This window comes from Oncorhynchus mykiss, unplaced genomic scaffold (assembly GCF_013265735.2).
Source record: "Oncorhynchus mykiss isolate Arlee unplaced genomic scaffold, USDA_OmykA_1.1 un_scaffold_791, whole genome shotgun sequence".
Classification (NCBI taxonomy): Eukaryota; Metazoa; Chordata; class Actinopteri; order Salmoniformes; family Salmonidae; genus Oncorhynchus; species Oncorhynchus mykiss.
The window spans coordinates 22622-31588 of record NW_023494238.1 but is presented as its reverse complement, the minus strand read 5'-3'; the positions used below and the strand labels follow the sequence as shown (position 1 = coordinate 31588).

At 45.2% G+C, this 8967-nt stretch overlaps 1 long non-coding RNA gene across 1 annotated transcript; it reads left to right on the top strand.

The window, feature by feature from the left end:
* Positions 1-5008: 5008 nt before the first annotated feature.
* LOC118962659 lies at positions 5009-7552 on the top strand. The gene is made up of 4 exons (XR_005049993.1): positions 5009-5151; positions 5247-5283; positions 5516-5799; positions 6048-7552. It is a non-coding gene; the product is annotated as an uncharacterized LOC118962659 (long non-coding RNA).
* Positions 7553-8967: the final 1415 nt, after the last annotated feature.

The following is an 8967-nucleotide window of genomic DNA, read 5'->3' as shown; positions in this document are numbered from 1 at the left end:
GTAGGGTTGATTGCACTTCCTCTGACCCAATTCAATACGCATGTGCACCACCATGTGACCCAGCACAACAAGGAAAGAGGGGGTGCTGAGAGCCAGGTGCAGTCCCTCCAGGTACAACTCCTGAAACTCCAATTGAAGGAAGCACAACAAGGAGAAAAACCTAAGAAACAGATGGTGGCGGAAGAAACGAAGGAGCCGGGAACCAAAACAGACATCTCCCAAATAGTGGCCCAGACTGTCGCTCAGATGATCCAACAGCAGGCAGCCTCACTCACGGCCACTAGGGGGGCCCAACCACCCCAATACCCTCCCCCACAGCAGTATATCCTGCAACAACAACACCCAGTATGGGCTCGACGGGGTCCCTACACTGGACAACACAGAGGGGTAACTACCAGTGTTTTAACTGCGGAATTACCGGTCATTTTGCCAGAGATTGCATGAAACCACTCTCCCCGCAGCAACAGCAATGGAGAGCAAGAGGAAGTGGGGGAAACCCACCTCTGCAACATCAGCAACCAGGACCCACACCCATGCATCAGCAACAGCCAGCATACAACCACCCAGAATCTAGCCACATGCAGCAGGAGCAGCAAGATTACAACCAACCCTCCCACTTCAACACCTGATCACCCAGTAAGAATGATGAGGATGCCACTCCTGCCGATGACCACACTGTCTGAAGCCCAAGAAGTGTACTGGCTAAAATGCCTACCCACAGGGCCTGCCACCCCTCACATCCAGTTTAAGTTCAACCAACTGAAAGCTCAAATCTACACTCTGCACCCATATAAGACTCCCCAAGCTGAGATCCATTGCACACTCAATGCAACAGAAACTGATGACTGCCTCTACACTGCAGACTGGGACGAAGACATGATGCACCTGACCCCACCTATCAGGTGTTGTACCATTGGGTGTGGCCCAGAGGGGGTGGCAGCACCGGTCATCCTACGATCAAGGAACCTCCATGCACCCCTGGCCTGGACGGCTGAAGCATCAACAGCCATAGCACTCCTGAAAACAGATCTATCAGCGGCAGCAGCTCTGACTGCACCTGACTACAAGAACAAGTTCCATTTGGATGTTTCTGAAAGGGAAGGATTCACCTCATCCGTCCTATTCCAGAAACAAGAGGGGGAGAGAAGGGTCTTGATGTACTACTCTTCAAACTTGACCACATTGAGGTAGGACAGTCAACATGCTCCAGATACGTTGCTGCAGTAGCAAAAGCTATTGAAAAAACAGCTCACCTCGTGATGTCACCCTTCAATCAGCCATCATCCCTCAACCAGCATCGGCCAAATTAGCTGAAATCATCGGATTGACGCAGGTCCTCATCAGAGGAAAAGGAAAGACTGAATATCTATACAGACTCAGCCCATGCCCATGAAGCAGGCCACACTGATGGACCCAGAACTTTTATGAGAAACACATGGCCCCACACACGAAGGCAAACTAAAGACCCTCCAAAAAGGCCTCGCACATCTGGTGGCACCCTCACATAAAAAATATGACTGACTTATTTTATGACGATGATTTATTTTGTGACGAATGCAATGGTTGTGACAGACACAACCCAAAGACACCATATCAAACACCAATGGGCTCATACGTAATACCTAATGCATGTTTTCAGGATATTAGAATAGACTACACCGACATGGGCCCCGAAAATGTATCTAAAGGCAAACTCTATCTCCTAGTCATAGTAGATAGGTTCTCCAAATGGGTAGAGGCAATAATAACAAAAGGGGAGGATGCTAGGTCAGTCTTTAAGTGGCTACAAACCAAACTAATACCCAGGTATGGCATCCCAAGACAAATCAAATTTGACAAATGGCTCACATTTAACAAACACCTGAGACAGGTGGAAGAAAGATTTGGCATAACCCACAGATTTGGATCTAAGTACAGGCCCCAATCCCAAAATCTGGTGGAACGTCAAACCAAAAGCAAAAGCTAAGATAGCTAAAGTATGTGCCTCATGGGATAATGACTGGTAGAGTCATGCATGGTCCACCAAGGGAGGGAGGTCATATGCCCGCCCTTGATGTACAACAAATTGTAATGTCTAATTATGTGAAAAAACTGACGGTTCTCTCTGCAGCACTCTCTACCCAGGTTCACAAGGTCCAGGAGGGGGAGCTGCCGGGGGACACGCCACTACTGAAGGTAAAAGTTGGTGACGGGGTGAGGGTTACAGTCCACAAGAGAAAGTGGCTGGAACCCAGGTGGACTGGACCGTACGAAGTGAAGGAGGTTACTTCACACTCAGTCCAGGTCAAAGGTAAATCAGGCACACCTTGGCACCGCCTTACACATTGCACCCCAGCCCCAATTCCTTCTAGAACACTGACTGAAGTCAGAGCTGATTTGAGCGGCCTAAATTCGATTCCAAATGAAGACACTCCTTCCTCAGGTGATGCGGCATCAAACTCCGCCTCCCCTGAGAAGGGAACCTCGCCCAGTTAGAGGGAAATTTCTCCCTCTCTGGGTGAGGCTGGGGATATCTGGTCCCTTATTTGTGATATTCCTACTGATATTTGGAGTAACCCTAGGACTTTCACATGGTTAATTGAACAACTATTTCACCCTGCCACATCACATACACCAACCCCTACACATGTCCCTAACTCCTTTCCTGATATCACTCCCTCCAATCACTCCCGTCCCAAACGTAGCACTACACCTACAGACCCACCATGCAAACCAGACAAGGTTAGGAGCACCACCTTATGTATACCCACGATTGCAACCGCCACCTTTCTGCTATAGTTTTCACGTCTAATAGATGTGAAGAGGGGGATTTGTTATATAAATATTCATACACATAGCTCATATAAACAAAGACATTCCGTCGTAAGAACACATACACCCAGCCATAAGACTGACCCCCTCTTCCTTATATAAACACACATCTCATCTCCCTCTAACTGGCCGGTCCCAAGAGCAAAGAACTTTTGCTGTGCACCAATGGGGCCCGCTCTGGCTAGAGCAAGGCCCGCCTCCAACCCTCCGACCAGTCAAGAAGACCGAAACGACAAGACTCCACCTACTTTATTCTATGTATAAAAATGTATGTAACCATTGTATAGGCCTCTTTTTCACCTGGCTCCTTGCCGAGTTATGTGAACTAGGTCCGTGCACGTAAAACTGCGGGACAAGATATCTCTGACTCATTAAAACTGTCTTTTGTTACAACTGAAATCCACTCTGTCCAGCGTCCGTGATTTGGTCTCAACTCTCCAGTATTTGAACACTAACAATAGTAATCAAAACTAATTTCACCACGAAAGGAAGTGCAATCGAAATGAATGAAGAAGACAATGTAATTCTAGTGAGTTAATAAAATGACAAGGTGTTGCCTGTCAGCGTTGTAGACTACTGCCTCACAAGCCCGGGCTTTAGTGGCACTGGCATACGCGCTAGCCTCTGCACTGAAGGAGCCACCGAACGCGTCCGCGTTGCAGATCTCACTTTCTCCCGCTACAGTATGTCCTACAATGACATATTTGGTGGGGATTGGCAGCCAACAATAGGATTGGATTGGGACTAAATCAAAAAATAAAACGACATTGAAATGAATATTATTAACAAATATTTCCCAGCTGATTTTGGGTTCAACCTAAGGCTGACTAGGACAGATCAATCAACTTGATCCGACACAGTAAGCCTACATGTCATACGTAAGTAAACCCACAAGAGAGACAATATTGCAAAGGCAGGACCATGTTCGATGGAAGGCGTAGGGGTAGGCAATCGAAAACGTTTGACGGGGAAATTTCTGTCAATATTAGCGAGTCCTACTGAGTGGGCAAGTAACCTTTCCCGCGCTCTTCCTAAAAATACTATTTGTGATGTCATAAAGGTCTAACGTTCCATGACGTCGCATGTAGCCCTAAATTACAGTCCCTGCTTGCAATATTGTCCTCACTCTCGACCTGAACTCAACTTGAATGTAACCAACACAGACAAGGACATGCTTTTTGAGATATAAAATAGCTTGAATGGATGAAGAAATGGTAAGCTAAATTACTTCATGCAATATTGGGGGAAAGTAAAAAAAGGGTAAAGCAATATAAGCAGATATTTCTTGTAAAAAGCTATAACATATTGTAAAGCAAATGTACCATTCTTTATAAAGTCACCAGCTTAGCGCTGATATGGCTGTAGCTCTATTTATGATGTCCTCTGCACAGATCTACTCTGACATTGACATATTATTACTTATTGGAATGTCTGTCCTTCAGGTAGCACAGAGGGAGGATGGTGATCCTCAGAGGGAAGGAAAGGAAGTTGTTGAGGAAGAACCGGTGGCCACGCCCAAAGAGGAGGCCAAGAAGGGAAGGAAGGTAAGATGGCAGGAGTGACAGAGCACATAATAGGCCTACTGGGTTACACTCTGTACCTGATAGCAGCCATACCATAGATATCTATATATCTCAGATAACAACATACGTAGTAGCTGTTTTCAAAACGTGTTTTAAGAGCTGCTTAGACCTGGCCCATAGCCTATTCATAAATTGTCTCAGAGTAGGAGTGCTTATCTAGGATCAGTTTTGCATTTGAGATCATAATGAATACAATTATTTGGGCAAGGTTGAGCACACACCTTATCTGATGAACTTTATGTATATGGGCCCTGGTGTTACATGTCTGCCATCATTTGAGATCTAGAATCTGTTCTGTTCTATCCTAGGCAAAAAGTAAGAGGAGTGGCAAGAAGTCAAGGAAGCTGGGCACTGACAACGATTCTGGTCAGAGATTTACCTCTGTAGTACTACATTGTTTCTCTATTCTGTCTGTGATGTGAGGTTGTGCTATCCATTTTCAATGAAACTGTAGTCTACTGTAATCAGTAAGAAAGGTCACATAGATAGCTTTATTCAAATAGGCCTATTCTAAAACCCTAAAACAATGAAATCAGAGTATTAAGAGATAAAACTTCTGATTTCTCTTTAATTTTGTTTCTACTTCCTCTACGGCAATCACATCTTTAGTCTCCAGGAATAAACACCTGGATAGAGGATCTGTAATTGAGCTCCTGGAGAAGAAAGCTGTTCAGGCTGCATTCGGCCCAGGCAACAAGGATGAGATGGAATACTCCTACCCAATCCTCATCTCATTCCTGCGCAATCTTACTGATGAGTATGTTAAAAGTTTTTCTGTAATGTTCAACATTTATGAAATATTGTGCAGTGGGAACTAAACACTAACTAAAACACTTATTTTAAATTGTCTAGGCAGTGGCAAGTGATCTACAAAGGACTAAAAAACCCTGTAAGTTTCCCTACCTGCCTTTGACCTTTGATGTGTCAATGATCTGTTGAATTCAGAGATTAGCCATCAAGTCATATTCTGTTATTCATGTTCTCTGTCAGACTTCATCAAACTTTGAATTCAGTCACAGACAAGAATAACAATGTTGATCAAATGCATTCTGTTCGATCTAGAATACTTTACATCACAGTTCCATTGAAAAGACTGTTTTTGTTCTGTTTGTTCAAAACAGATGACGAAGGAACAGCTTGCCAAATTGTGCAAGACAATTGTAACCTTCATCGCACAGACCACCCTGCAGATCCTGCTGCCAGCCCTGGCCCGCGTACTTGGGGTAAAGGACTTTGCTGACGACGACACTGACTCACCCAAGAGGGGCGGCAGTGCAAGATCCTTTGCTGCCTTTGATCAGGAAAGACTGGAGCTCATCCGGGAAGTTAGATATCTCGCGAAGAAAATGTATAAGGGCGGCACAGGGGCTCAACATCTCAGGTCCCTAACACCCTCTTCTAAGAGGTATGTTCCCCTCAAGGTTTTCATGTATGGATTTCACCCAGATCATCTATCCCAGTGTTAGCCAATGCAATTTACTCTATCTGATGTAGTACAAAATGTAATGTATCAGCCTTTGAGCATATTCAAATGAATGAGCATGTAAAGCGATCAAAAGGACATGTAGATATTTAGAATACTAAAATTACAACGCTTGACCGATTTGCCAAGTTAAGACAGAAATGATCATGGTTTGCTTGTTCGTTTTAAAGTTCCCAGACCTCAGTGAAAGTCCTCCTGGGAATGACAGAGGACAGAATCATCAAAAGTGTCCAGGAGCAACTGTCTGATCATAATATCCTGTCCTCTTGCCCACCTGAGCTGACTGTTGGTCTTATCAAGGTGGTGGTCGAACAGCTTAACTCTGCCCTCTCTGCGACCATCAGCAGAGCCATTTCAGGGCGGTCCTCCCCTATTTCTTCTGGTACCCAGGCCGCTGAACAAATGGTCAACATGGTCCAGAAATGTTTTGATGATCACACCACCCCAGAGGACCAGAGCTCTACCTCTGTATTAGAGTCATGCATTCCACCTGCAACAGAAGAAGTGATGACTGTTATCGCAGAGATGGTGGGTGAATTGGAAAAAGAAGATCCGGAATTGGCTAAGGTTTTTCGAGAAGTGGCTGTGAAAGTTAAAATGTTGGCATCTGGCAGTGACCTTGTAGTGGAGCACCTGGATGTTGAAGACTCTCCTGTTCCAGAGGAGCTGAACATAATATGTACATCTTGCAAAGCAATGATGCAAAATCTTGGCACTCTGTTTAGTGTGAAGTTCAAGACCAAAGCCTCAAAGGCTGTGAGTGAAATTCTTGTGAGAAGGTTAATGAGCGATATCTCTGGTATGGTTCAACCTTCTCATTCGTTTAGTACCACTCCAAGCTTGATGAATGCATCTAGCCCATCTGACAGGATCCTTGATTCTGCGGCCACTGAGCTCATACAGACCAAAGTAGAATCTGAGGCATCACAAATAATTGATAACTTTGTTGAAGATGTCAAGGACATTGTGCAGTATGCTGAATTAGATCAGCCAACAAGCACCCAGAGAGATACCCAAGTGGGACACTGTACGACAAAGCGGAAACCCTTCCATGCAGCTCGTAGACTCTGCGAGAGACTTCAGGCAAAGCTGGAGACATTGTTCCTCAGAATGGGTGGAGCTCCAGTCCAAGGGGAAGAACTTATGGAAAAAGCTGACTCCAGTGCTGTGCTTCTGGAGCATACTGACTCCAGTGATCTGCCTGTTTCAATCCTGAGCTTGCCTTCCCCATGTAGGAGTGAATCCCCTATATCAGAACGTAGTTCATCTTCTTTATCTGATGGATGTGATTCAACTGACTCTGTAGGAGAGAAAACACCAGAGCAACCTGAAACCAGTAAGAGTGAGGCAATACTGCAAGTGGTCAACTCAACAGGACTTGGTTCTCTCCGTAAATGCCAAAGTGAGAACTCTCAACCATTACTGTCTCTCTGTGATTCCAACATGGTGCCCTGCACCAAAGAGGTCTTGTCCCAGATTGTGACCATGTATAGGTCAGAGGTGGCAGATTTGGAATGCACATCATCTGTTGCAGAGGGTTCCTCTTACAACTCCCTTGAAGTCTGTGGCTTTTTGGACAGTGTCATGTCTTATCTAGAAGACATGCCTGTGTCTGGTTCTTCATGGTTGGAAGGATTAAGAGATACTCCAGCCTCAGTCATTGAGAAACTCTCCAGTGAGGAGTTCCAGATGAACGCTACCAACGAAGTGCGAAAAATACTGATCAAATCAGTCAGTAGCTTTCCCAGCAAAGTCAGTTCCAGCCAGACAGATTCTCAGATGTTGCCAGCAAAATCAACAATTTCCTTAAGGCATACAGATATAACTGCTTTTGAAATCGTTGGATCAATTACAAATGACATGAAGAGCCTTTTCCCACCCACAGAGTCTTCTACTACTCTATGGCAGGCAGACTCTATGCTTCAACAGAGTGATGAGAAAACCTCAGAGTACACTGAGGCCACACCCAAAGGCTCACAGTCTGGTTTGGAAGTATCTGAGAAGAAGATCTGGACAACTGCAAAGACTATTTACCACAATGTGAAGACAAAGATGATTAATTATTTTACATGGCAAAATCAAGTCAAAGCAACAACGGCTCAAGCCAAAAAGACCCTCAGCCATATTCTGGTTTTAATTCAGAAAGAGCTGTCAAAATCTGACCAAACGGTGACTGCGCTTTCACAAATAGAGAATGTGGTTGGAATGATGCTGAAGGATGTTGAAAGGGTAAGCAGTGAATGTGGTGAGGAACTGATCTATCAAGCGCCACAGCGTTCTTCCTCCTCGTTGTCATCCTCATCTGCCACATCAAAGAAGTCAGAGTGGGAATTTTCACTCCCTGGCACTCCCATCTCTTCTGATTTACCAGAGAGTATTACTCAGCCCATTGTGAGATGCTCAGTCATCGACATGGGCAAATCTACTAAGCCAAAAACATTGGTGTGTGATGCCAGGGAAAGCATGTCTGCAATAGTGGATACCATTATAAAGGAGGTACATCCAGAGGAAGAAGGGGAGGTTGCATTCCACCCTGATCTAACAGCTGCAATAGCAAGACTGGAGGAGCTCATATCTCAGGGTAGGATTGGTGCTCTCTCACGTGATCTTACTCACCAAGTCAACCGCATCATTTCTGAGAGCAACTTGACCCCTCTGGTTCTGACAGTGGCGGCTGGAAAGAGTGCATCCGATACAGTCCTTACTGAGCTGAAGAGGAATGACAAGACGGTGGGGAAGCCCACAGCTTACAAGCTGGTTCAGCTTTTTGCAGAGGAGTCTATGAAGCGCCTCTTGCTTCCTAGCCTTGTGCCCTCTACAGCTTCAATGAGTTTGGCTCAGGGAGTTAGTGTGCCGGCTAGCGTATCTGAAGATAGGATTTCATGTTCTTTTTCTACATCAGCATTTAGTGACACAGTCAGCCTGTTTACCAAAGTAATGGTAAGCCAGGTCATGGACTCTGTGGTTTCTGATGCACAAAGCAGAGGGTCATCTCCAACCGGAACTGTAACTGATATAGGCAGTCTACTGAGTGGTAAGTCCTACCCTCTGCCATCTTTCTCCGCCATCAGCATGACAACAAGTGGGACC